The 22,430-nt window shown below is 39.1% G+C and overlaps 1 long non-coding RNA gene across 1 annotated transcript; it reads left to right on the top strand.

Moving 5' to 3' along the window:
* Positions 1 to 1,261: 1,261 nt before the first annotated feature.
* Positions 1,262 to 20,058, top strand: LOC134739863 (uncharacterized). The gene is made up of 3 exons (XR_010126922.1): positions 1,262 to 1,286; positions 19,335 to 19,423; positions 20,017 to 20,058. It is a non-coding gene; the product is annotated as an uncharacterized LOC134739863 (long non-coding RNA).
* The last annotated feature ends 2,372 nt before the right edge of the window (positions 20,059 to 22,430 follow it).

Raw genomic sequence — 22,430 nt, 5'->3', positions numbered from 1 at the left:
AGTATTAATTTAAAATGCCTAGGAGAGGTGTGTATAGATCCTGACTTTAAATAATCAATGCTTGTTATTCTATTTAATTAAACTAGTAAGGCAAACATCTTCCCAATAGAGCCCAAAAGAAAGCAAAATGAAATAAACTAGATTCCAAGAAGTGATTTCACCTTGTAAGCAAGCTGTCTGCTTTTCTTCTCTTCATCTTCCACCTTTTTTTAATTCATTCTCATTGCCATCTCTGCCTATCACAACCCGAAACCTCAAAAGGAAGTTTATCCCTGTGAAAGATAGTTCTTCCTACTGCCATTGTAACATTAGAATTGTTTTAAAGACAAACAACTCTGGAGTTAAACATGATGGATGCAAACAACAAAAGGATTCTTTTGTTATCACAACAATCCCTGCTGTCCTCATTTTGCTACTATGTGAATTTAGAAGTACACTTAGTAAGGTTGGAGTTATGCATAGGATGTACCTATTTTTTCATATTTGCAATGATTTGGGAAGCTGGATTAAATTAAGTGCTATAAGACATGGCCTAAAAACATAGAGCCACTTCTGGTCGAGAATACTCGATGCGCCACTCTCTTACATTTCAAACTAGAATGTTCTTGACCATGGACCAAACTGACTAGGGCTTGCCACAAGGTTCATCTCCCTTTGTCTGGGTCAGTTTTCCCAGCCTCTAACCCAAAGTCGGCCTGTCAAGAACCTCAACATGCCAGCAAGAGCTGTGTATGAAAAAATGATTATTTATGAAGTTATTAAAGTTGTTTTATAATCACATGTCATATAAAAATTAAGCTTCACATCATTATCTGGAATAAAATCATTCTAAGCAAAGAAGTAGTTCACCAGTTTAAAGTATTTACTTAACCTGCTTATAAAATCATTTTTTTAGAAAAGAGCAAAACATATACCTAGAAAATCGCTGAGCTCATCTAAAGAGTGTCCCTTGTGGTATAGCATAAACTCTGCAGTGGCTACATTCTGAAATCACAGTGTTATGGTTTCGCTGTGTCCCCACCCAAACCTCATCTTAAATTCCCACATGTTGTGGCTGGGACCCAAATCTCATCTTAAATTCCCACATGTTGTGGGTGGAAAGTAACTGAATCATGGGGCAGGTCTTTCCCGTGCTGTTCTTGTGATGGTGAATAAGTCTCATGAGATCTGATGGTTTTAAAAATGGGTGTCTCCCTACACAAGCTCTCTTCTCTTGTCTGCCATCATGTGAGATGTGCCTTTCACCTTCCACCATGATTATGAGGCCTCCTCAGCCATGTGGAACTGTAAGTCCATTAAATCTCTTTCTTTTGTAAATGGCCCAGTCTCAAGTATGTCTTTATCAGCAGCATGAAAACGGACTAATACGGGAAATTGGTACCAGTAGAGCAGGCACTGCTGAAAAGATACCCAAAAATGTGGAAGCGACTTTGGAACTGGGTAACAGGCAGAGGTTAGAACAGTTTGGAGGGCTCAGAAGAAGACAGGAAAATGTGAGAAAATTTGGAACTCCCCAAGACTTGTTGAATGGCTTTGGCCAAAATGCTGATAATGACATGAACAATGACATCCAGGCTGAGGTGGTCTGTGATGGACATGAGGAACTTGTTGGGAACTGGAGCAAAGGTGATTCTTGTTATGTTTTAGCAAAGAGACTGGTGGCATTTTGCACCTGACCTACAGATTTGTGGAACTTTGAACTTGAGATAGATGATTTAGAGCATCTGGCAGAAGAAATTTCTAAGCAGCAAAGCATTCAAGAGGTAACTTGGGTACTGTTAAAGGCATTCAGTTTTAAAAGGAAAGCAGAGCTTAAAATTTTGGAAAATTTGCAACCTGACAATGCAATAGGAAAGAAAATCCCATTTTCTGAGGAAAAATTCAAGCTGGTGGCAAAAATTTGCAAAAGTAACGAGGAGCCAAATGTTCACCAAGACCATAGGGAAAATGTCTCCAGGTCGTATCAGAGACCTTTTCTGCAGTCGCTCCCATCACAGGCCCAAGGTTTAGGAGAAAAAAAAAATGGTTTTGTGGGCCAGGCCCAGGGTCCCCATGCTGTATGCAGCCTAGGGACTTGGTGCCCTGTGTTCCAGCTGTTCTAGCCATGGCTGAAAGGGGCCAATGTAGAGCTCGGCCATGGCCTCAGAGGTGCTTCCATGTGGTGTTGAGCCTGCAAGTGTACAGATGTCAAGAATTGGAGTTTGGGAACCTCCGCCTAGATTTCAGAGGATGTATGGAAATACCTGAATGCCCAGGCAGAAGTTTGCTGCAGGGGTGGGGCCCACACGAAGAACCTCTGCTAAGGCAGTGCAGAAGGGAAATGTGGGGTCAGAGACCTCACACAGAGTTCCCACTGGTGCACTACCTAGTGGAGCTGTGAGAAGAGGGCCACCATCCTCCAGACTCCAGAATGGTAGATCCACTGACAGCTTGCACTGTGCACTTGAAAAAGCCACAGACACTCAACACCAGCCCATGAAAACAGCCAGGAGGGGGCATATACCCTGCAAAGCCACAGATGCGGAGCTGCCCAAGGCCATGGGAGCCCATCTCTTACATCAGCATGACCTGGACATGAGACATGGAGTCAAAGGAAATCATTTTGGAGCTTTGAGATTTGACTGCCCTGCTGGATTTCGGACTTACATGGGGCCTGTAGCTCCTTTGTTTTGGCCAATTTCTCTTATTTGGAATAGCAGTATTTACCCAATGCCTGTACCCCCATGTATCTAGGAAGTAACTAACTTGCTTTTGATTTTACAGGTTCATAGGTGGAAGTGACTTGCCTTGTTTCGAATGAGACTTTGGACTGCGGCCTTTTGAATTAACGCTGAAATGAGTTAAGACTTTGGGGGACTGTTGGGAAGGCATAATTGGTTTTGAAATGTGAAGACTTGAGATTTGGGAGGGTCCAGGGGTGGAATATTATGGTTTGGCTATGTCCCCACCCAAATCTCATCTTGAATTCTCATGTGTTGTGGGAGGGACCCGGTAGGAGGTAATGGAATCATGGGGGCAGGTCTTTCCTGTGCTGTTCTTGTGATAGTGAATAAGTCTCATGAGATTTGATGGTTTTAAAAATGGGGGTCTCCCTATACAAGCTCTCTTCTCTTGTCTGCCGCCATGTGAGATGTGCCTTTCACCTTTCACCATGTTGTGAGGTCTCCCTGACCACATGGAACTGTAAGTCCATTAAATCTCTTTCTTTTGTAAATTGCCTAGTCTTGGGTGTGTCTTTTTTTTTTTTTTGAGACGGAGTCTCGCTCTGTTGCCCAGGCTGGAGTGCAGTGGAATGATCTCGGCTCACTGCAAGCTCCACCTCCCGGGTTCATGCCATTCTCCTGCCTCAGCCTCCCGAGTAGCTGGGACTACAGGCATCCGCCACCACACCTGGCTAATTTTTTGTATTTTTAGTAGAGATGGGGTTTCACCATGTTAGCCAGGATGGTCTCGATCTCCTGACCTTGTGATCCACCCGCCTCGGCCTCCGGGTATGTCTTTATCAGCAGCATGAATACAGGCTAATACACATAGCCTATAATTAAAAATTATTTTTAAAATGCAGACCAGTAACTTTCATCTGGTAAGATCAATATCAATAGTTGGTCAGTTAGTTGAAAAAGCTGAACAAAGTAGAGGAGTTTTAAAATCAAATATTGTAATTTAAAACTTGAAAATAAACATGCATTTACCAATCTTTTAATGTAGAGGGTCTCCTTTTATTAAGTGCACATTATCTGATTAGAAATCCGTATCATCTTTCCTGAATAACGCACATCCACAAGGCATTCTCTCCAAATCCCCACTTCCCTTTAAGTGGAGCAAGAACCCAGAAATAATTCTGCAGAAATTTTAGAATACATGCCTTCAAGATTTTCAGTTTCCCCTCCAACCTCTTATATTTGTTTCATCCACATCCAAATTTAATAGCAAGTCTAGTAACTTCTCTTTATCAAGTCTTTCTAAGCATTATATATAATTAGTTTTCAGAGAAATAAAAATCCCCTTTTATTTTGCAGTCATATTTCACTGGTTCACATAATATTGCAATTACCCACTTTAATTCAATGGCAAGTGTAGGTGGCATAAACAGAATTGGTACAAACTCACCTGACCCTTGGCAGGCACACAATTCTATTGGGAAAGCAAAACTGCGGGAATCCTGCTAGCTTACTTTCAGGATGATACAGACATCAGATAGTATAAGAAAAAAAAAAATTGGTTAATATGTTGAGTCAGTTAAGTGGAGATATTCAGTTGGAATATCCAAATCCATATCCAAGTCCATATCTTTTAATATTTCCTCACACTTTCACCCTTCCATCTTTGATATAGTTTGCCTCTTTTACCTGATCCCTGCAGTTTTTTAAAAGTAGTTGATTTCCAAACACATTGTATTAACATTTTCTAAGCAATTTGCATTTCAGTTAATACTATACAATACAAAGTATAGTTCTGGCTTTTAAAAGGGGGCTTCATCAAAGGAGTTTATTTTTAAAATCTAATCAAGCAGTGTAAAAATCATAAGTGAGAAGCAAGCTCTTACAATATTAATGAGTAAAAGAATAAGATCTTCATAGGTAACCAACATGTATCACCATATATATGCATGGAAACAAAGGCGAGTTTAGACTGACTTACATTTGCATTTATAGTAAATAAGACAATGTATCATGACCTTCCCTGGGAATAAATGTTTTTTTCACTTGAAATTGATATCCATGAAATCAGTTAGGCAGTTCCAATATAATTCACCTTTCTGTTTTAGATAAGGACCAGATGTGCTCTATTGGGACACATGTTTTCATGTCCATTTGTATTTTCCCTTCAGGACTAAGAGTGCAGAGTCTAGAATTAGTGAGGCTCTCTCATTTGAAACTGCACCTCCCTCACTTACTACATTATATGTCTAAGCAACAGTCTCCTCCCCATGGCTCTTCTGTCCCATGCAGAACACAGTCATGCCTTGTGCTAAGCTGGTAGGCCCAGGTAGAGTAGCCCAGGAAATGCTTGTGTGAAAGGCTGTTATTCTTGTTCTCTAATTTATATTGCAGAAAAGCAGTGCTCCCACATTATAAAAGGACAGGCAAGAATCCCAGGAATCTCTTTACCTCTTCATAACAAATCCCACTCTGATGAGACTAGAATGAATTAACTTCAGTACCTAATACACACATCACTACTATATGCAACAATTCTATTCACTATTCTAGAAAAGCCTTGCTAAACAAATCTGCCTTACAATGACATCTGCTGGGAGTTTCTGGCACTGGATATATATATTTTTAAGACCAATATCTGAGGTTAAAAAACACGGCTCAGGAGAAAGATAATTTAACTGCGTCAAGAATCAATCTCTCAAGTTATCTTTCAAACTAGGGACTATATCACTTAAAAAATAAAGAAAATATACCTCAGGTGAATTCGTAATAAATATCAGATGCTGAGCTATGAAACTGAACCCAAAAAATGAATTAACATTCAAATGCAGTGTTATCCAGCTTTTAAACATTCCATCTAGCAAGAAAAGGACAGAATATATGACATTCTTCTTGGATATGCTTATACTTCAGAGAATTTCTCAATGCTGAAAATCTGTCATCTTTTTTCAAAAATATCAAAGTATTTATGGAGCTTTATTATTCTTCATATTTAAGGGACTACTGCTGTAAGTTTAGGTTAGAAATCTTTAAGGGCTGGTGAAGAGCATTTTCCTTCTAACCCCAAGTTTGAATTCCAGTTGAGGATGTGGCCAAGGTATGGTGTTAGAAGGACCACCATGGGAATGAATCTTCCAGCAACCTATTGACATATCCAGTGGTTCTGCCTTCAAAAAGGGATGATGGCTGGGTGCACTGGCTCACACCTGTCATCCCAGCACTTTGGGAGGCCAAGGTGGGTGGATCACCTGAGGTCAGGAGTTCAAGACTAGCCTGGCCAACAAGTGGAAGCCCGTCTCTACTAAAAATACAAAAATTAGCTGGGTATGGTGGCAGGCACCTGTAATCCCAGTTGCTTGGGAAGCTGAGGCAGAACAATCACTTGAACCCAGGAGGTGGAGGTTGCAGTGAGCCAAGATTGCACCATTGCACTCCAGCCTGGTGACAAGAGCAAAACTCCATCTCCAAAAAAAAGGATGATCATGCTGAAATTAAGATGATGCCTAATATTTCTCTATCAAAGTAACCTAAGCTATAAAATAAAATCTCCTAACATTCTCTCCCCTGTGAAGGGGCAGACACCTAAACGAAGGAGGAGTTAAGTTACAGGAGTTCACCGATGAATTAGAAAGGCAAAAGGAATTATAATATGAACAAGTTATAATTCTACTTAATTGCACCCACTAAGACATATTAACATGAGATGCAATTAACCTAAGTATTAGCACAAAGTCCAATCTCCAGCTGCCACTTAGTCAAAAAATTTTTGTAACTGAATAGAAGTGTTCATTGTTCATTAAGGAAATTTATATTGGCATTATTGTATTTGACAGCATGATGGACAAATTACATTTCTCTTGCTATTGTTCATAGTAATAATTGAGGCCATTCTTTACCTTTGAATAGATAATGATTAAGAAATTCTTGAGATTATGTTTGTCAGAATATAAAACTGGAGATAATCTAAATATCAACAGGAGAATGGGTTTAAAAAACCTGTGGTATATTGATACAAGGGAATATTAAAGGTTAAAATAAATGAACTAGAACTTCAAAAAGAAAAGAAAAATATTATGAGCTTAATAACATTGCAATCTCTCTGAATTTCCTAAGAGAACAAAAAAAAAAAATTACAGAGAAATTGGACTGGTCTCCTGAGAAAAAGCCCCTACACTGTTAAAAAAAAATTAAGCCATCATATAGCTCTTTACTTCAGCCATAAGAGCCAGCACCCCAAATCTGTGCTGTTCAGATCTGTCCACCTTTCAATTTGATTTTCATGTTTAAGGACATGAAGAAACATGATATTGAATCTAATAAAGTGTGAAGGCTGTGCTTTGTGGCAAGGCTGGAGTTATTCCCACAAAACTGACATAGGGTCAAAAAGCATAAAGGGTTGGTATATATTCTATAATTCCCCATCTTTTTTCTCATAAATGGAGCTTATTTTGAGGCATGGCTCTACAAGAGCAAAGGCTGTGTCCACCTCTGTTCAGTGCTATTTTCCCAGTGCCTGCTGGTGAATGTTTATAGAACTGCTTTCCTACTTGTAAGCTATTTTACAACCTTGACACCTGATATATCCACATCTTAAAGCAGATCTTTCCACATCTTTTCTGACTCTCATTGTTCCCTATTCTGCTCCACCCCAGACCCCAGATTCCAGGAGTCCACCTCAGCTAGTCTGAGTCTCCCTTACATTGCTCTGGTGGCAGAGAGAGTCCTCTGATTTTTACAGAGGCCATCTGCTGCCTTGGACCAAAGACCTCTGCTCACTCTGCTCAAGACTCTGGGAGTGAGAGAAGGGAGAGTAGAAACAATTGGAGCCATCAGATGGAAGGTAAAGCATGTAAAGGAGCATCTAAGGAAATATTTGCCCACAAGGCAGTTTTTGAAATGGATGTTGAAAGATACTAGGGGCATGATTGGAGGAAACCAGGAAAATTTCAAAATCTTTGTCTTTTAATGTCACTCTGTTTGTATAAAAGCATTTAAAACCACAAACATTACACATATTGGGATAAAAGGACTATTTAGGCAGCTTTACAGTTAATTATACTGATTTGTCTTACCCGCTTATTCCCAATACCCAAATACGTGAATGTCTGTCTGCTTGCTACACAAGCAACAAACTATACTGACTGTACACTCATATTAAGTTTCAACCAGGAACATAACCAAATATCTTGCTAATGCTGATTCCGAATGTTTTTGCTGACCATTTAAACAATAAATCAATTTGACCAAAGAAGTTATTATGCAGTTGCAGAGATAGATATTTTATGCCCTCTTCTGCAGGATAATTTTTTCTTAAGCAGAAAATGTATAAATAACCTGCAAATAAAATAATTTTCATTTAGACTACTTCCATACATGTTTGCCAAATCTATCCTGCTCCAGTCCCCAGCACTACTAGACCAAGTCTCATCTCTTTACTCTGCATTACTGCCACAGCCCTGCCTCTGAACTTCTGCCTACCCTACCAAGAGAAAATGTTTTCACTGGCCGGGCACGGTGGCTCAAGCCTGTAATCCCAGCACTTTGGGAAGCTGAGGCCGGTGGATCACGAGGTCAGGAGATCAAGACCATCCTGGCTAACAAGGTGAAACCCCCTCTCTACTAAAAATACAAAGAATAATTAGCCGGGCGTGGTGGCAGACGCCTGTAGTCCCAGCTACCCGGGAGGCTGAGGCAGGAGAATGGGGTGAACCCGGGAGGTGGAGTTTGCAGTGAGCCAAGATCGCGCCGCTGCACTCCAGCCTGGGCGACAGAGCGAGACAATATCCCAAAAAAAAAAAAAAAAGGAAAATGTTTTCACTTTACTCCTGTAAATTGATACAACAAAAATGCTGTAATGGCTTCTGATTTCTTTCAAGTTCAAGCCACCTCCAAGACCCCAGTCCACTTTGTACAATTTTATATTCCATTATTTCCCATTATATATGGAAAACACATTGTCTTCCAGGTTTAGAAATCTCTTTTTAGGTCAATTAATATCAATATTCCCTTTAAGCTACTCAGATCTTGCCTTAAAAGAACTGCCTGGTCAGTAAGTCTCAACTCAACACCACTAGAGCTTCCTCATACAAGTTATTCCCAGCAGCATTCCAGAAATCCATATTTGGAGCTCTAAGACACATTGTCTTACTAGCACAGAATTCTAGTTCCCATCTTAATCACTTCATTCATTTTGTCCTTTTCACCTGGAACGGTATGCCCCCCTACTTCACTCCCTATTCAAGTTCTAAGGAAATATTTGCCTTAAAGATTCACCTTAAGCTGTATCTGAAAGCTTTTACATACTTCAGGTGGTAAAGAGTTCTGCCCCCTCTTGTAATGGTCATCACCAAATATCTGTTGATCAAACACAAAGCCTAAATCATAGAATAGTGAAATGAATAGTTTTAATCATCTTAATCAAATTAACGTGATTTCTCTATAGCTTCAATTAGTATCCAATGCCAGTCAATCAATATTCCTCCCCATTAGTATAACTCAGAGATTCTCAAAATTAGCTGCTTTTCAAAATCAACGATGAGGTTTATAGAAGAATGGATATCTGGACCCCTCCCTAAGACTGTGATTCAGGAAGTCTAGAAAAAAAAAAAAATCTAGTTTCAAGTAGCTCCACAGGTGTTTCTGATATCCACCCGGGGCCAGGTCCTAGTAGTTCCAGCTGAGTGCTTAGTAATTGACCCACAAGTGTATCAGGCCATGAGAAGTCAAAGAAGCCATACTAACAACAAGAGATTTAGGGTGATCTGTAGATTAAACCACAAAGCAAAAAGTTTTCCTTTACATGCCAAATTCAGCAGCCCCTGCAGATCCAATAATTCAGAATAATTTCTTTGTGGATAATACAGTTACAAGCTGACAACTGGAGCCAGGGGTTCCTAGTTGTGACAGCACCCAGAATAATCTGGAAGCAAACATAGGTACACTGATCCACTGAACTGGAAACTCTGGGAATGGGAACTGGAGATCTACATTTTTCAAATCTCCAGGTGATTGCTTAAAGCAGAAAGGATTGGAAATCTCTTTTTAGGTCATTCCAAATTAGTACCTATATTCCCTTTAAGCTACTCAGATATTGTCTTTAAAGAACTGCCTGGTCAGTAAGTCTCAACCCAATTCCACTAGAGCTTCCTCATATGAGATCTTCCCAACGGCATTCCAGAAATCCACATTTGGAGCTCTAAGACATAAGGAAATGATAAAGGATTCCTATGAAAGAAGACAAAAACTTGGTTTGCGTTAGCTGATACTTTCATCTTTCCAATGGTCATCACAATGATTGCTTAACTAAGTCAGTGTTATGGCACGAGTGTTTGTATATTGTTCTAAAATCTTTCCATTGGCTGTGACTCTAGTGTATGAACCATTCTTCTTGCCTAGAGATAACCTAATATCTTTGCCATACAGAAGATGAAAAGCAGCTGAAACCTTTAGACTTCTTTGCGTAAATACATTAGCTGGGGACTCATATCATGAATTATCCGCTCTTTAAATACCCTTGGAAACTGTTTCGTCTCAATTGCAAAAATCACTATTATGAAGCATCACTTTTTATTATAACACAGTAGATAGTTTAATGTACAGCAACCAAAAAAAAAAGGAATATGTTTGCCAGTTGGTATTTTGCCCTTATTATATAAAACTGGAAATGGAAATGGCGGCCTTGATGAAAACACTGAAATTCCAGTAAGTAGGATTAGTCATACTTTTTGTGTTCCAGGGTTAGATTTCAAACGGCAAGTAAAAGTTCCCTGAGCTACCAGTGGAAGCAAACACTCTCAAATTAAAATGAAAAGGACTACACATACTTACAAGAGCCAAAGCTAGAATGAGTAACGTTTGACATTTGAAAGACTGGAATTGCAGCAAACAGCTCTCTCCCCATGGAGAATCTTCTCACCAAATAGTTGGCTCATTGTGGTATCTAGCTTTCTTTGAAACAGCAAGCCTAAAATCTTCAGGGAGAAGGCAAATTAATGAAAACCACTTTGGCTTAACGCCTCACAGGCTGGGAACTGTTGTAATCAAGTCAAAAAGCACAGGCCAACTGAGTTTTAAATTATACACTGGTGGGAGAAACTGGAAAGACATCAATGATAACAGATTGCTGACAGGCCTGGGGCCCCTCTTGTAGCCTCACTCACTCAGTGAGTGCCTTGGGGCTTTTTACTTCCACCATTAATAAGATCTCTTTGCTTGGGAGGTAACACTTGGACATCCTTTGTTTTGTACATTAGGATAGTAGCCATATTAACAGCAGCAACATTTTTTCAACATGAACATAAGAGCAAATAGGTAATAGGATGAGTCAAGGATCAAAACATGTGCACTGTCAGCCAGGCACAGTGGCTCACACCTGTAATCCCAGCGCTTTGGGAGGCTGAGGTGAGCACATCACAAGGTCAGGATATCGAGACCATCCTGGCCAACATGGTGAAACTTTGTCTCTACTAAAAGTACAAAAATTAGCTGGATGTGGTGGTGGGCTCCTGTAGTCCCAGCTACTCAGGAGGCTGAGGCAGGAGAACCGCTTGAACCCAGGAGGCAGAGGTTGCATTGCAGTGAGCTGAGATCGAGCCACTGTACTGCAGCCTGGCAACAGAGCGAGACGCCATTTAAAAAAAAAAAAATGCACTGTCACCCACATAATTCACAGGGAGAAAGAGACAGAGAGGCAGAGGGAGAAATAGGGCAGACCTTCAGAAGTCCCAAACATGAACTAAAATACTAAGGTTTATACATATTCTTTATATCTCATAATCTTTCAGAGTATGTAATCTTACTCTGATTATGTAATCATAATCTTTCGGAGCAGTGGAGTATAAAATAACTCTGTTGCAGATTATTAACTTTCTTTAAATGCCAATGGCAAAAGTTAGCATTTATGAGTTTTTCTTCCAAACCATCTATGCACCTCAAATAATCTCTTTGGAAGCCATAACATCTCTTTACAACTCACATAGGAAATTCAACTTCTCCTAAACCCATCCCACTCAGATAAGCGCTGGGTAAAACTCCTAGGAGGCCTTTGGCTAGGTCAGCTGCCTTGCCCTATTCTGCTCAGCTGGGTGGTGTTTGTGTCTATCCACAAAATGGATAAAGACAAGAACTGATTGCCTACCCTATCTAACAGTCTCACAGCTTCAAGGAGTTTCCTGATGGCCCACTGCTCCTAACATGTTTCTCCTACCAAGTCAGTCTATGACAGTAGTTCAGCAAAGATCCTTTTATTAGTTTATTGTGGCTGCTGTAACAAAGTATCACAAAATGGGTTGCTTAAACAACAGAAATTCATTGTCTCACAGCGCTGTGGAGGCTAGAAGTCAGAGATAAGGCATTGGCAGAGTTAGTTCCTTCTGAGGGCTGTGAGAGAAGGATCTGTTGCAGGCCTCTCTCCCTGGCTTGGAGACAGTCATCTTCTCCTGGTGTCTCTTCACATTGCCTTCCCTCTATGCATATCTCTTTGTTCAAATTTCCCCCTGTTGATCAGACACCAGTCGTGATGGATTAGGGCCCGCCCTAATGACCCCATTTTAATTTGATTACCTCTGTAAAGACTTTACCTTGAAATAAGGTCAGATTTGGAAGGACTAGGGGTTAGGACTTCCATATATAAACTTCAGGGGTACAGAATTCAGGCCATAACAACCATCTATTCATTCTTATATGGTGAACACTGCTGACAACATTTAAGGGCAATTTGCACTCTGAGAAGCAAGGATGCCAAACCCACTGGGCCATGTGTCAGCTCATTAATAGTTTGCAAGAAGCTACTATAATTCTCACCAACTAGTATCCTGTGATGCTAAGTGAAATTCATTACAATCAGGTCACCTATAAAACACTTTTCTTCTAAATGTATGTGTAGTTTACTGTACAATAATATGAAAGAGTGAAACTAAAACCACACCTGGTAATAATCTGTGAATATAGCAACTTTGGCTTTTTCTTCAATCATCCTCTGCTGAGGTATTTATCAAGTTTCATTCTCCGTTTCATGCATTTAACAATGAGACAATAATATAGCCTTATCCACCCTGTATCACAGGTCATCAAATCCTCTGTCTTTTCTAGCCACCACAACCACAAACTCAACAACCAATAATATGCCTATGTCCTTAGTGACACTGTTTTCCTTAAAAAGAATTCCACCACCATCCTGCTAAAAGATCCCCAACCCAGTTCACAAAGGTTGTGTCACTGTGCTTCATCATCCTGATGACAATAAGGTTGAAATCTCCTCTTATAAACCCCTTGTCTTGGGGCATAACTCAATTGATCCTATGAGGAACAGGGATATACTCTTTGAATAAACTGTAAACCCAATCAGAGTCTTCCTCTCCAAAGAAAATAGTTTGACCTAAAAACCCAAAGCCCACATAGATAGACCTACCATGTTCTGTTAGAAAAATAAATTCAACAGAAGTGTTCTAAGATTGCCAGATGCACAGGATCAGACATCACTTAAAAAACAAACGATCCATCATTGCCTGAGATCTCACTTTAAAGGTAGAATTGCCTTTACTTGAGTCTGTGTTCCTTAGCTAATACTAATTAGCCAAGATATAAAATTGAACCATATACATCATATGGGTTAAAATCATCAATAACTGTCAACTTCATGTGGCTCAACCTAATTCCATGCTTCATTCATTAATTCAATTCTTTCAAAAATCCTTTATTAAGTGCTTTCCATTATTAGGTCTCTATCCTAGGTGAGCATAAATCTACATAAGTAGAGTTTTCAATACAGTTAGAGAAAAAAACACTTCTGGCTACAAGATCTGAAGTTATCTTTCCTCTGTAAACAACTAAGAAGCAGAACAAAATACAGGAAATAACTATTTTCAGACATTGGACAACAGGCAACAGAGAACTGTGATCCCAGAAAGGAAATAGAGTGCTATGACTGCCCAGGTTCTTTGCCTAAAGGCAATTTCTGAACTGCTGAGCAAGGAGGGAAAACCCAAACTGCAATCTCACTGAGTGGAGGAGACAAAGATGAGATTCAGGAGGATAAGGTGGCTTTAATTTACATGCCAGAATACCCGAAAAAACTGGAGCTGATACAGAGAAAGAATTCTAGAAATCAGCATAGAAGAACTCTAGAATCTATGTCTGAGTATCAATATACACTTGTAGAGTGTGAAACACCCTAAGGTACGGCAAATAATGACTTCTGAGAAAAGAAAATGTACTGAGAAGTTATAAGCCAAACAATTCTTAGAGCTCATAAAAGGCCAGGAATAGTTTGAGTTTCCGCCAGTGAGAATACAAAGTCCTCATGGGATACATGTAGCAGCCAATGAAGACCACAGAAGGGCCAAACTAAAAAGTGAGTTTAAATTACCTCTAGTATAAAGACTACTCCAGATATGCCCTTAAAAACTCTTTTTAAAAGATTCAAACAGATAAATCTTGTCTGCCACATGCTCCAAACAAAAACAACTAGATATGAGAAGAAGCAGAAAAATATGGACCATAACCAAAAAAAAAATTAGTCAATAGAAACATAGATGAAAAATACTATGTCTGAGGTTAAAATATCCCTAGATGGAATCAATAGCAGATTAGAAACTTCAGGAGAAAAGATTAGTGAATTCAAAGACAGCAGTAGAAATTATGCAAAATGAAGCATAGAGAAAAATTACTAAAAAAAATTTACAGAGCTCAGTGATCTGTGGAAGAACATTAAGAACTTTAACACAAGTAAAACTGGAGTTCCAAAAGGAGAAAGAAGGGAATAGAAACAAATTTTTAAGAAATAATGGTTGAAAATATTCCATAATTGAAAACTGTAAATGCACAAAGAGGCTCAGCAAACCTCAACCAAGAAAAATACAAAAACGTAAAAACACACACACACACAAAACACTACAGAACAATATAACCAAATTGCTTAAAGGCAGTAAAAAGAGAAAATCTTTAAAAAACAGCCTGAGGAAGGAAAACACATTAAATACAGAGAAACGAAGATAAAAATACCACAGATCTTTCTTACTTCAGAAACTATGCAAGCTCTGTTTTCACTTATTTGTGGGATCTAAGAGTCAAAACAATTGAATTCAGAAGAGTAGTTACCAGAGGCTGGGAAGGGTAGTTGGGGGCTGAGGGGAAGGTAGGGGATGGTTAATGGGTACAAAAAACGGTAAGAATGAGTAAGACCTAGTATTTGATATCACAACAGGGTGACTACACTCAATAATAATTTAATTGTACACTTAAAAATAACTAAAAGTATATGACTGGATTGTTTGTAACACAAGGATAAATGCTAGAAGGGATGGATACTCCATTTTCCATGATGTGATCATTACATATTGCATGCCTGTATCAAAACATCTCATGTACCCCATAAATGTATATACCTACTATGAACCCATAAAAATTAAAATTTTAAAAAAAGAAACTGTGCAAGCCAGAGGACAAAAGAACAGCATCTTAAAGTACTGAAAGAAGAAATAAATGTCCTCAGACAACAAAAGCAAAAATAGACAAAGGGACTACATCAAGCCTAAAAACTTTGGTTCATCAAAAGACACAACAGATTGAAAAGGCAACCTATGGAATAGCAAAAATATTTGCAAATCATGTATCTGATAAGGAGTTAATATCCAGAATACATAAAGAACTCCTGCATCCTTCAAAAGTGAAGAAAGAACAAAATTAAATATTTAGAAAATTAAAATAGAAAGAATTCTTACAACTCAACAGCAAAAAAAAAAAAAAAAAATCAATAACCCAATTAAAAACAGGCAAAGGACTTGAGTAGACATTTATCTGAAGATAACACACAAATGGCCAACCAAGCATATGGAAAAATATCCAACATCACTGATCAGCAGAGAAATGCTAATCAAAACCGCAATGAGGTATCATCTCAAAGCCATTAGGATGGCTACTATGAAAATAAAAACAAGAAAACAAAATAACAAATGTTGGCAGGAATGTGAAGAAGTTGGAACCTTTGTGCACTACTGGTAGGATTATTTAATGGTGCAATAGCTTTGGAACAGTATGGCAGTTCCTCAGAAAATTAAAAATAGAGCTACCATATGGTCCAGCAATCCCATTTCTGGGTGTATCTACACAAGAATTGAAAGCAGGGCCTCAAAGAGATATGTGCATACACATGTTCATAACAACTCTAATCACAATAACCAAAAGGTAGAAGCAACCCAAGTGTCTGTTGGCAGATGAGTAAATGAATAAAATGTGACATATACATAAAATGAAATACTAGGCAGCCTTTAAAAGGGAGGAAGTTTTATCACATATTGCAACATGCATGAACCTGGAGAATATTATGCTAAGTGAAATAAGTAAACCACAAAATGAAAAACACTGCATGATTCTACTTATATGAAGTTTATAAAGTAATCAAATTCATAGAAATAAAAAATAAAATGGTGGTTACCAGAGGCTGCAGGGAGCATAAAGAGGGAAGTTGTTTAATGAATATAGAGCTTCAGTTCTGCAAGATAAAAAGATTCTGGAAATCTGTTTTACAATAATGTAAATATACTTAAAACTATTACACTGTACACTTAAAAATGAATTGTATACTTTAAAAAGGTTAAGATGGTAAAGTTTATGATGTGTGGTTTTTACAATAAAACAGAATAAACAAATACCAATCTATAATTCTATACCTAGTGAAAAGATTTTTTAGAAATGAAGGCAAAATGAAGATTTTTTAGAGAAACATGAAAACTAAGAAAATTCATTGTAAGAAACATTAAAGGATGTTCTTCAGGCAGAAGGAAAATTGTACCACATGGAAATTTTAATCCACACAAAGGAATAAAGAGTGACAGAAATAGTAAATATATGGGTAATTAAAACTTTTTTCTCAATTTTTTAATTTATTTAAAGATAATTGACTATTTAAACATAAACAATAAGTATATGTAGAATCTTTAATATATGCAGAGATTAAATGTATGACAATAGCATCAAGGATGGAAGAGGAAAATGAAAGTATACTGTTGAAAGATTTATACATTATATATGAAGCTGTATGATATTATTTGAAAGTTGACTGTGGTGAGTTATAAGTATGCATATTTTAAGGCCTAGAATAATTTCCAAAAATATAAAACAAAGAGGTATAGCTAATAAGCCAGCAGTGAAGATAAAACTAAATCCTGAAAAGTGCTCAATTAATCCAAAAGAAGGCAGAAAGAAAGGGAAATGAGCAAATGGTGCAAATAAAAACCAAATACCATAATGCTATATTTAAAACCAATCATGCCACCATTTACATTAAATATAAATAATCTAAGCACTCCAATTAAAAGGTGGAGATTGTCAGCCCAGATAAAAAAGTGAAATTCAGCTGGACATGGTGGTTCACGCCTGTAATCCCAGCACTGTGGGAGGCCAAGGGAGGTGAATGACCTGAGGTCGGGAGTTCGAGACCAGCCTGACCAACATGGATAAACCCCATCTCTACTAAAATTACAAAATTAGCTGAGTGTGGTGGCGCATGCCTGTAATCCCAGCTACTCAGGAGGCTGAGACAGGAGAATTGCTTGAACTCAGAAGGCAGAGGTTGTGGATGAGCTGAGATCGCGCCATTGCACTCCAGCCTGGGCAACAAGAGCGAAACTCCATCTTAAAAACAAAAACAAAAACAAAAGCAAAATTCAACTATATGGTACCAAGAAACTCCTCTAAAATATAATAATACAGATGGTATAAAATAAAAGGAGGGTAACAGAGCTACCATGCACAGCTATGCACAAGACAGCTGTAATTTCTGTAATAATATTAGAATGGCTGTAACTGCCAACATTAGCCAAGTATCACCAAGGCTTTTGCCTCATTCTGCTCTATTAATGTGATGCCTGCTTCTACTCACATTGCTACTATTCGGCCTGGCCCAAGCCCTAAGTTTCCACCCTGAACTCCCTAGGCCCTAGTGGACTTCACTCAGATCCAGGCCTCATTCCACTGAGGGTCCTGTGAGGCCACTCTGCCCCTGTCATAGCCACATGCCTTCTTGGTTAAAATCAGAACCAGCCCCATGTAAGTCAAACTCTCCATCTGTTCCCAAACCAACCTTGCTTCTCCAGCCCAAGTTATTGAATTCTAGGTCAAAATCCATGTGGCTTTATTCCAAGTAGCATCTGAGTGCTGCCATGCTGCATAAAAGCAGGCTGCAGCAGGAATTAGTTTCTGTTTCCACCACATGGAAAGATGGAAGTTCTCCATCTTTTCCCCGACATTGCTCAATTTCTCCACACAGGAAAATTGACACCAGTATCATCTTTTGGAATGAACATTCTTTAAAACTAAGCGTTTATATTCTTGTGTCCATAGTAGTAAGAATGATTTACTTGTACTATATGGCACTTTGCATTTTTTAGAACAGTTACCAACATTTTTATCTTTTCTGGTGTCCTCTGAGATTAAGAGTAATAGGCAGTGGAGTCAGACTGCCAGGGTTTAAGTACTACGTAACCTTATCACTATCACTGACTAGCTACGTACACTTTGGCTAGTTGCTCAAACTAAGTTTAAGCTACTTGTAGAGTAGTGCGTGAATAGACTTTCAATTAAAGTAGAAATATGCGCCTGTAATCTCAGCACTTTGGGAGGCCAAGGTGAGTGGACCACGTCAGGTCAGGAGTTCAATACCAGCCTGGCCAACCACTAAAACTACAAAAATTAGCCAGGCGTGGTGACACATGCCTGTAATCCCAGCTACTTGGGAGGCTGAGGTAGGAGAATCACTTGAACTCAGGAGGCAGGGGTTGCAGTGAGCTCAGATCATGCCATTGCACTCTAAACTGGACAAGAAGAGTGAAATTCCATCTCAAAAATAATACTAAGTAGAAATATGAAACTCAGAAGTATTATACAAGGTACCTGAAGTCACCTACAGAAGGGTAGATCGTGGATTACAATTCCAAGATTTTTCATATATTTTGGCATCACTTCTCACCAACTCCACTGCTACCACTCTAGCATCATCTCTTGCAAAGCATATTAGACAGCTTTTAAAGTGGCTTGCAATGACTCCCATCTCCTGGTATTCACACCCCTGTGCAACTCCTTCCCCTTGAGTGTGTGCTAAACTTAATGATTTGTTTCTAACAAGCAGAATATGGCAAAGCTGTGGGGATATCACTTCTGAGTGGGCTTTGAAAGACTGTGGCCCCCATCTTATGCATGCTTTCTCTCTCCCTGGCTCTTACTGCTTGCTCACTCGCTTGCTCTCCTGAAATAAGCTGCCATGTTGTAAGTTGCCTTACAATGTACCTAAGAGGAACATTTGGCCAGAAAGTGAGGGTGGTCTCCAATTAATATCTAGAAAAAAAACCCTCAGTCCAAAGCCCTCAGTCCAACAACCCACAAGGAACTGGCTTCCATATGAGTAAGCATAAAAGTGAATATTGCCCTAATTAAGCCTTGAGACAACTACAGCCTTAGCTGACACCTTGATTGCCACTTACAAGAGACCCTGCACCAGATCACCCAATTAAACCTTGCCCAAATTCTTGACTCACAAACCATGAGATAATAAATGTTTGTTGTTTGAACATGTATTGAAAAGTTTGGGGGCAACTTGTTACACAGCGCTAGATAACTAATGCATGAAAATTATAGCAATAGCCTTCTAATGTTTCCTTACTTCTACTATTACCTTTCCAGAGTACACAGACTTATGCTTTTAAACAAGTCTGATAAAGTCATCTTTCAGCTCAAAACCCTGCGATGAGTCCCTTCTTTTCAGAGTAAAGGTAAAAATCCTTACGAGACCTAAAAGGTCCTAAGACTCCCCTTTGCTGTGACTTCAAATCTCACTACTCACTTGCTTGCACCCCCATCCCACAGGTTTCTTTACTGTTCCTCACATGTGCAGGGTGTGTTCAAACATTGGCTTTTGCATTGGCTTTCGCCTTTCTCTGAAATCCTCTTTCCCCGGATATCCATACATCTAACTCCCTTGCCTGTTTCAATTGTTTAATCACCTGTTATCTTCTCAATGAGGCCCAACCTGACCATCATATTATAAATTGCCTGTATCTTCTCTTTCCCCATTCTACTTTTCTTTATCCATGGCATGTATCATCTTCTAATTTGTTATATATTTTACTTATTTATTATGCTATTGTTAATGGTCTTTCCTCTGAAAATAATGTAGACTCCAAGAGGAGAGAGAACTTTGCCTTTTTTCTTCTGTATTAGAAGATAACTAAATTAACTACCCTGCTCTCAGTAATAATCTAGAAAGAGTTTTTTCCCATACAAAGATGATTATAGCCAACTGTTAGCATGTAAAAATACTTAACATGGACTTAATACATTATTTGTTATCCTTTCTCTTTCACAGTTTTCAAGATTTCCAAAGTGCTGATGAGATTTTATAGTGCCAAGACAGGGGGTACAGTGATCACCAAGCAAAGGCAAATCATGCCTGCTGTGACCATCTTCCCAAGGACCTTCTATCAAGACACGAAAACTTTAGAAGTAAAAATAGGAAAATTAACTTAAAAAACAAAAACGCTGACATAAACTAAAAGCATGAATGGCATTTCCTTATTCAACATATTAAACAAAGTAAAAGCTTCCAAACTCTCATATGAGAATACATAAGAAATATTTGGCTGCCAAATGAGTTTTATACTATTACATACCTCCTTTGTTCTATGGAAGTATGAAATAGACCTGAGGCATCCTTTATATTTATCAGAACTTGATTAGTAAGCAGCAATTCTATTTCTTTGTTCAGTTTTTATGGGCTTATATCATACTTTGATCCTAAAATGAATTCCCTAGTAAAAGAAGCAGGATTCAGCTTCTCAGGTGCCCACAAATAAAGGCCTCTTTTATTTCCCTCTTAGTTGAAAGGCTTTCCCTCAACTGTGGTTAGCAACCTCATTCCCAAGGCAGCCTTTGTGTCCAAGTAGGAGTTGTGTATGTTACCTCCAAGCATGCAAAGTGCAACGATCCCCCACTGTCTGTGTTAATGGGCTGCAAAGCTTAACAGTCCCAGATGAAGCAACACCTTTGTGTTTTTACACTTGAAACTTGGCCTTGTAACGCACCTCCATCTCCTGCCTGCCCTTTCCCTCCTACCCAGGTGCACAAGCCTGTGTGTGCACACACACCCACACACACCTACACACACACACTGAAGTATTCTTTTCCAAAGCTGCCCTTGAACTCTCTTACAATTTTCTAGCTGTATGACAACAAGAGAGAACAAAATACATTGAATGTCTTATACTTAATTTTTAAAAGCTGATCCAAATGCTTTCTGGGCCCAGCCACAGTCATTGAACACACGCACAGACACACACATACACACATACACACACACATCACAGAGCATTTTTAGTTTGACAAGAGAGGGGACGTCAAAGGCTTGTCCCCAGAGAGAGCTATTTATGAAAGACATCAAATTAATGCAACATGAGTCAATGGAGTCCACACGTTTCTTGGACTAAACAACTTGTCGGGGCCTGTGATGAGATCCAGGACACTGACGGCTGAGCAGGGAATGGCTCCGCCAACACCACTGACTCAGCTGCACATCAAAGGGATTTGTTGCTTGGATGTATGGGCAGATCTGCCCTGGAGGCTTCTCCCAGAGCTGTCCTCTTTGAATCCAGAGCAGCCCCCGCCCCAGCAGTGCACATGTAGGTGAGGGAAGGGTGGAAAGAAGGCGAAGGGAGAAGCACAGGCATGATGGAGAGAGCAGCCTCCACATTATCCTTGAGAACAGGTCCCACCCGGCTGCTCAGTCCCAAGAACTTGCCTCGGCCTTTTCTTTGTCCTTCATGGCCACTACCCCTTCTGCCAGGAACATTACCCTTCAGGCTGAACTTTCATACATTCCAAAAATATTTATTGGGAGCTTTGTGTGTGTTTGCGGGTTGGGGGCACAGCAGGAAACAAGACAGCCCAGTTTCCTGTTCCCATGGAGCAACCTCACAACTTGGCAGTTAGCTGCAAATGCAGGAACCACTTGGCCTAGGTTTGAATCATGCCTCTCCTGCATTCCAATCGTGTGACTTTTGGGAAATTTGCTTAATTTTTCTAAGCTTCACTTTTGCGTTTGTAAAATGGAAATAAGAATATGACATCTCCAAAGAGCTGTGGTGAGGATCGAGTAATATAAATGTCAAGTGCTTCAGAACATTGTCAGGCACATAGTAAATATTTAGTAAATGTTAGTGATTGTCAACTATTAAATTGTCACCATCTGCCAGTCACCGTGTAAGGCACTGGGTGTGGAGAGAATAAAACACATGGTCCTTGCCATTATGAAACTTTTATTTTGCTGAGGGTGACAGACAATAGACTAATAACCTGGTGAATGCACAGTAAGTCAGATGATAACTAGTAATATGGAGAAAAATAAAGGAATAATGAAAAATAAAGAATCATGAAATGAACCTACACTGAGAATAAAAGAAGGGAAACAAGATTAAAACAAACAAAGCACCTACTCTTCTCTGACACACCAGACCCCCAATCTCAAATAGCAGAAGAGAAGCATTCTACTTTGTCCCTTTTCTTCATGCAGAAAAAAGAAAAGTTCTTGGAAACCATCTCTACTAAATTCTAGAAGTTCCTGAGAGTGGGATACTTGTCCTTATTTATATTCTCTGAGATTACCATTATTAGTGCCATTCAGCATCTCTAACTAGAAATCTACTCGGTATCCTAGCAATTTCAAGACACTCCAGTTTTAAAAGTACCACATGGAATAGTAAGGCACTTACTATTCTAGTTCTTTTG

This window comes from Pongo pygmaeus, chromosome 6 (assembly GCF_028885625.2).
Source record: "Pongo pygmaeus isolate AG05252 chromosome 6, NHGRI_mPonPyg2-v2.0_pri, whole genome shotgun sequence".
Taxonomy (NCBI): Eukaryota; Metazoa; Chordata; class Mammalia; order Primates; family Hominidae; genus Pongo; species Pongo pygmaeus.
The sequence above is the reverse complement of the archived record's forward strand: the minus strand, read 5'-3'. Positions and strand labels throughout refer to the sequence as shown.